We start from the raw sequence: 7,453 nt of genomic DNA, 5'->3' as shown, positions 1-7,453 counted from the left end.
ACCGCTCCTTGCTGGATGTAGGACCAGGCAAGTGTAGCTGTTCTGCATTTTGGTTCCCATCACCCTGCACCCTTGTGTAACATGCAGTCTGAGCCCAAATGAGCCAGGTATTGAAACCGTGCCCCAAAGGATTAACAGAAGCTAGTGACTAACAAAAATGCTTCAGCTTGTCTTACAGAACTTATAGCAGATAAGGGAATAGCTTGTTAAAAATCCCTCTGATTGTAACCCGCCTTTACTAATTAAGCTCACTTTAGTTATTTTTTTCTTTCTTTAATTGCATCCCCTGCAAGCTTCATGTAGTCTAGGTAATATATCACAAGACCCCTTAATCATCCCAATAAGTTACACTTTTGATGTATGGGTCACTATAGTAACAAGGGGCTTAAGTTGTTTTCCAGGAACTTGGACCTTCCCTGGTGGTCTAGTGGTTAGGATTTGGCGCTCTCTCCAGGAACTTGGACCTGGCTCCTGTCTGGTTCAAACTGACTAAAACTGGTTGGGACCACCGACCCTAAAATTGGACCTGCAGAGGTATCCAATGAACTTTTGACATCAAAGGGCAAAAAACTCCCCCTCAGATGATGCTAAGTGCCTCCATTATTGAACATGGGTCCCACAAAGAAGCATGTAACCCACATACAGCTGTGTAGAACTCTAATTACCTCACCTTTTCCCTACCTCCCTACCCCCACCTTCCTTCACCCTAAGACCACCCTGCTTATTCCATAAATGCCCAACCCCCTCACCTTCAGAGAGGTGGATCTGAGACTTGTTCACCTGGCTTGGCTGCCTTGCCCTGCTGCAAACCTTGTCATTTAAGCATTTGGCTTGCTGCACATTGGGCAAAACAAACCTGGTTTGATCACAGTATCTATAAATTAAAGCCAGCCAATTAACCAGATACCTCATGCATTAAATTCCTGGAAAAGGTCAGCCAGCTTCAGCTCATACCTTCTGCAGGATGCATGGGCTAAGTACAGGCTGACTGTTTAAAAGGACAGACTAGCTGAATGAAATATCAAGAATTAGTGGACTATTTGGGAGATGGAACTATCATGGAAATTATTTTTCTGTTGTTTATAAGTTGCTGTAAAGATCTCAAGCCACGAAACTGCCACGGGCAACAATGGCACCCTTTGTGTCGTGCTCGGAAAGACCATCCACTGCCCTTTTATGCCTTGGGTCCAGCAGCCCCTGTCTTCCCTAAAAGCTATTACAGCAGGTGATGTCAGTGCCCCACCCATATCCCCCTGGCCCTCTCATTCCTGTGCACACAACTCTTCCTATAGAGTCACACCTGTGACTCATTGCCCGAGAGCTACCTCCGGCTCCAGGAATGTTCTCAGCCCACTAGCACAGCTGGTAGGATGTGCTGGAGGCTTTGATGCCCGCAGAGGCTCTCCTCAGCCAGTGACAAAGCAGTTTGGAAGATCTTCCTCACCTCTCAGTAGTGACAGCTCTCAAGAATGTGCCCTTCATAGTCTTCCAAATTTCTGCAGGAGGATCGAGCCCCCGTTGCTCCCAGCAACAACCTGCTTGTTAAGACCCACTTCTCTGTCTCACCTCACTGCGCCACTGCAGGTCTGCCCTGGGCTCACTTCCAAGCAAACTCCTTGTCTCAGGGTCTACTCCTGGAGAAGCCCAACTAAAGCAGCAGCTTAATAGATTTGTTGATTCTTCCTCTAAGTCTTTAAGTGTAGTTCTTCAGACTCCAGTGTAGACAGGAAGCAATTTTCACAGAGGACTTTAATATATGTAAATGACATTCAGATCAATCCCACTCAGTGGGTCGAGTAAGAACTACTGTTATTTCTGCAAACCTAATTATGCTGATGCCCACCGAATGCCAGAAGAGACTGTGTCAAAACAAAAATCACAGAAACAAATGCAGCAAAGCCATCAGCCCTGGCCAGTGCAATCAACTCCCGGACGGATAAGACTACACCATCAGGAGTTCTGATTTCCGAAGTGGGGAGGGGGAAAGCGGGAGATGTTTTAGCTGTTTCCCTTCTGAAACATCCTCCGCAGCCTTTGTCCAGTTATGCTTCCACTCCCTCGAATCTCTCTTCGTCTCCAAAAGAACCTCTGTCCTGTGCTAAGTAGTGAGATTCTTACAAGGAAACAAGGGCACCCCGTCCACCTGTTGTTGGGCAAGTCTCATATCTAAGGCTCGCTCTTGATTCCTCTTTCTCTCGCTACCTCGCACCCAACTCACCAGCAGACTCCACAGGTCCTACTTCTAAAATATATCCCAAGGGTCCCTTACCTCTCACTTCCCAGCCCTGCAACCCAGGTCCAAAGCCACCAGCAGCAGAATACTCAGCTTTGAAGGCCAGTGGGGCTTCATTGCAGACGCTCCACTGGACTGTAGGAAACTGAGACTTTACTCTTAAAGACTGCACACAGACTCTCACATGCACCGGGACCAAGGATAGAAGCAGTGATTTCATAGGAGCCTCGACCAGACCTGCCTGCTGGTCTTGGAGGATCTCCTGGGGAGATGGACGTGGCTGTGGCTCACCCTGGGGATATAAAAGCTGATGGCAGATGGGGAGTACTCATTCAAGAGAACCTTCCTGGAGGCTGACACCTTGCTTGGGTCATTAACACCAAGACCCAGCCCCACTCAACAGCCTGTAAGCTTAAGTGCCAAGATGCCTCAGGCCAAACAACTAACTAGGTGGGAACACAGCCCCACCCATCAGCAGATAGGCAGCATGAAGACTTCCTGAGCCCACAGCCACCTCTAGACATGCCTTTAGACCCTGCCCATCAGGTGGTTAGGACCAGCTCCATCAGTGGGCAGGCACAGGCCCCTCACACGAGGAAACCTGCACAAGCCTCTAGTCCAGTCTCACCCAGCAGGGGGCAGACACCAGAAATAGGCTTTCTGGGACATTCAACAAAATAACAGCAGGGCAACTGAGGGAGGTAAGCCACCACCCAGGGAGAGCCTGACAGCCAGCTATAAAACTCATCACTTTAAAAAAAAGGAAAATAAAACAATAGATGGGCTTAATTATAAACTTCCTGCGGGGGAGGGTGGTACAGCTCAGCAGCAGAGCACGTGCTTACAATGCGCAATCCCCAGTACCTCCACTGAAAAAATAAAGGGGGGGGGGGAGCACTGCTCAAGCGTAGAGCACATGCTTAGGATGCACAAGGTCCTGGGATCAACGCCCAATACCTGTTCTAAAAATAAATAAACCTAATTACCTCCCTCTGCCATAAATAAATAAATAAATAAACATACATAAATAAGTTTTAAAATTAAGAAGCTTCATTGGGACTAGAACCAGATTTTGCTGTCATTGTATCCCTCGGGTTACCTAACACAGTAGTGTCTTAGTTCGACTTACCAATTCCTTTTTCCTTTTACAGTTTTTTTTTTCTTTTTTCTTTATAGTTTTCTTTTCCTGTTGTATTCTGCTCAAGAACTCTTCACCTACTCCAAGTCATGAGGTGGTCTCCCACGTTTTCTTCAAAAGCTTTATTGTTTTCCCTTTCACATTTAGACCTACAGTCCACCTGGAATTGTTTTTGTTTTTGTTTTTGTTTTTGTTTTTTTGGTATACTGGGAGGTAATTTTTTCACATGGCTATCCTGTGAATGCAGCATACTTATTGAAAAGCCCACCCTTTCTCCAGGGTACTATCACCTTTGTCATAAAGCAACCTCATATGTCCAAGTCTGTTTCCCAGCTCTTAATTCTTTTACTTTACTTACAAATTTAAAAATCACTGCCTGTGTTGCTAGTTGGTTCATCTTTAGACAACAGGAGCATGATACCAGTGGTATGGTTTATTTAGAAAAGGCAGGATAAATGCTCCTTTCTCTTTGTTTACTAGTCTTAGAAACAGATTTGGCTTACTAGCGTCCTCCAGTGGTGACCAATTGCGTTCTTTAAGTATTGTTATGAATTCATGTATTTAAAATCGAATTATTATATTTCAATCAACTGTAGTAATTATCCTCATTATTGTTCAAAATGTCCCAATTTTGGGAGCATCTTCCTGTTGGCTCTGATATATTTTGATATGACTTTTTTATTTTTTATAGCTCCTTTGCTCTCTGCTATATTTACAGCAATAGGTAACAGACAGGTAGAGAGCCCTCGGCTGGGTGAAAATTCCACATGTTTGACGGGTGGGCTATGGAGAGTCCAGCGTGAGTTGCCACTTATGTACAACAGATGTGTTCCGGGCAGGCCGGTCCAGACTCAAGAGCAACTCCCCCACCCACAGTGGGACCATCTTGGGGGTGAAACGAAAAGGCCAAGCACACAGATCAGGAAGAAGAGAGGGAACACTGAAATAATAACAGCTAATGTTTATGAAAATTTACTCTGTGCCAGAAGCTAATTTAAACACCTTACAAGCACTAACTCATTTCATCCTCATAACACCAGGGGGTGGGCACTGTTTTTATCAGCCCTCTTTACAGATGAGGAAACGGAAGTGCAGAAAGTTAAATAATTTGCCTGAAGCCACACAGTCACACAGCCAGTAAATGATAGTCAGGAGTCGAACTCAGGTGCTCTCCCAACCAAAATGGCAAAAAAGACAAACCATTTCTCCTTCATGAACTTGGTAAGGATGGCTGTGGAGGGGGATTCCAGCATCAGGGAGAGTCAGTGTCATGCAATGTTCAGCCAGCATCCTGGGGTGAATTTTTATTCCAGGTGGTCATGGGTTACCCAAGGTAAGCAGACTCGGGAACAGTTACAGCTTCAGTCCCCCTCCCCTTCCTTCCTAAGGGTGTTTCTTTCCCTGTGCCCCAGCCTCAAAGTCCAGCCCTGCACCTGCCTTCACTGGACTGTAGGCACCAGCTCCTTCCTCTGAACCCCCCCTGAAATTCACTTCTCAGACCAAGGTGGCAATATGACAAAGAAAAGTTTCTGATGAGTGATTAGTAGGTGCTTGCTACTGGACAAGTGCTTTGCATATTTCCTCAATTTTCTCCATTTTATAGAGGAGGAGGCTGAGTGGTTGAGTGTTTTGTTCAAGGTCACAAAGCCAGTGACTGCGCGTTGTGCGTGGCCAGGATTCACTACAAAGCGTTGCGCCTCACTTGTGACCCACTGCTGCCCTCTGCTGGGCATGTGATAGCACTGCCCTGCTGTGCTAGGCACCAAGTTTTACTTTGAACACACAGTGAACATTTCCATCAGATGAAGGATAGTCTAGGGGTAAGAAGGAAGAAGGGAGGGTAGTTCCGATTCTCAGAGTCACTGGAGAGACACTCAAATTGCATCAGCCAAAACTGTATGTATTATTTTGCTATAAAGAACACTATTGGGATAATTGGTGAAATTTGCATAAGGTTATGTTAGTAAACTTATAGTAAAGGGGCATGTCCACAACTGACAAACAACTTTAAAAAGCATGTGCATGTGTGTGTGTAGAGACAGAGGAAGAGAGAAAGAGACTAATCAAGCAAATGTAGGAAAATGTTAACATTTGGGGAATTTGGGTGAAGTGTGTAGGAAATTTTTTTCACTTTTTTATTGAAGTATAGTTGATTTACAATGTGTTAGTTTCTGGTGTACAGAATAGTGATTCAGTTACACACACACATATATATATATACTCTTTTTCAAGTTAATTTTCATTATATGTTATTGCAAGCTATTGAATATTGTTCCCTATGCTATACAATAGGACCTTATTGTTTATCTATTTTATATACAGTAGTGTGTTATCTGCGAATCCCAAACTCCTAATTTATCCCTCCCTGTCTATGTCCCTTTTGGTAACCATTATGTCTGTGAGTCCGTTTCTGTTTTGTAAATAAGTTTGTGTCATTTTTCTAGATTCCACAAATGATGTATGATATTTGTCTTTCTGTCTGACTTACTTCGCTTAGTATGATAATCTCTAGGTCCATCTATGTTGCTGCAAATGACATTAGTTCATTCTTTTTATGGCTGAATAGTATTCCATTGTGCGTGTGTGTGTGTGTACGTACCACAACTTATTTATCCAGTCATCTGTCAATGGACATTTAGGTTACTTCCATGTCTTGGCTATTGTAAATAGTGCTACTATGAACATTGGGGTGCATGTATCTTTTCAAATTAAAGTTTCCTCCAGATATATGCCCAGAAGTGGGATTGCTTGATCATATGGTAAGTCTATTTTAAGTTTTTTAAGGGATCTCCATATTGTTTTCCATAACGGCTGCACAAAACTACATTCCCACTATCACTGTAGGAGGGTTCCCTTTTCTCCACATCCTTTCCAGTGTTTATCGTTTGTGGATTTTTCAATGACAACCATTCTGACTGGTATGAGATGATACCTTATTGTAGTTTTGATTTGAATTTCTCTGATAATTAGCAGTACTGAGCTTTTTTAATGTGTCTGTTGGCCCTTTGTTTGTCTTCATTGGAGAAATGCTTGTTTAGTTCTTCGGCCCACTTTTGACTGGGTTTTTTTTGTTGTTGTTACTGAGTTGTTATGAGCTGTTTGTATATTGAAAGTTAAGCCCTTGTTAGTCAGATTGTTTGCAAATATTTTCCCCTAGTCTGCAGGTTGTCTTTTTTGTTTTGTTTATGGTTTCCTTTGCTGTGCAAAAGCTTGTAAGTTTACTTAGATCCCATTTGTTTATTTTTGCTTTTATTTCTATTGCCTTGGGAAACTGCGTTAGGAAAACATTGCTGATTTATGTCAGAGAATGTTTTGCCTATGTTCTCTTCTAGGAGATTTATGGTGTCCTGTGTCATGTTTAAGTCTTTAAGCCCTTTTGAGTTTATTTTTGTGTGTGGTGTGAGGGAGTGTTCTAACTACGTTGATTACCACACAGCTATCTAGTTTTCCCAACAGCCCTTGCTGAAGAGACTGTCTTTTCTCCATTGTATATTCTTGCCTCCTTTGTCAAAGACTGTAGGTGTGTGGGTTTACTTCTGGGTTCTCTGTTTTGTTCCACTGACCTATCTGTCTGTTTTTGTGCCAATACCATGCTGTTTAAATACTGTAGCTCTGTAGTATTGTCTGAAGTCTGGGAGTGTTATGCCTCCTGCTTCATTCTTCTCCTTCAGTATTGCTTTGGCAATTCTGGGCCTTTTGTGATTCCATAGACATTTCAGGATTATTCGTTCTAGTTCTGTGAAAAACATTCTGGGTAATTTGGTAGAGATTGCATTAAATCTGTAGATTGCTTTGGGTAGTCCGACCATTTTAACAAAACTAATTCTTCCAATCCAAAAGCATGAGATATCTATTTCTTTAAATCATCTTTCCTTTATCATTATTTTTTGTTCTCAGTGTATAAGTCTTGGTCAGGTTTATTCATAAGTATTTTTTAATGTGATGTGATTTTTTAATGGTTTTTTTTTCTTTTTACTTTCTGTAGGGAATTCTTTATACTGTCTTATAACTTTTCCATAAGTCTGAATTTTTTAAAAAGATAAATAATTGCACCTTCAGGAAGCCACCCACCACAGCTTTGT

The sequence above is a fragment of the Camelus dromedarius genome, chromosome 18, assembly GCF_036321535.1.
Source record: "Camelus dromedarius isolate mCamDro1 chromosome 18, mCamDro1.pat, whole genome shotgun sequence".
NCBI classification, from domain to species: Eukaryota; Metazoa; Chordata; class Mammalia; order Artiodactyla; family Camelidae; genus Camelus; species Camelus dromedarius.
Note: the sequence above shows the minus strand (reverse complement) of the source record.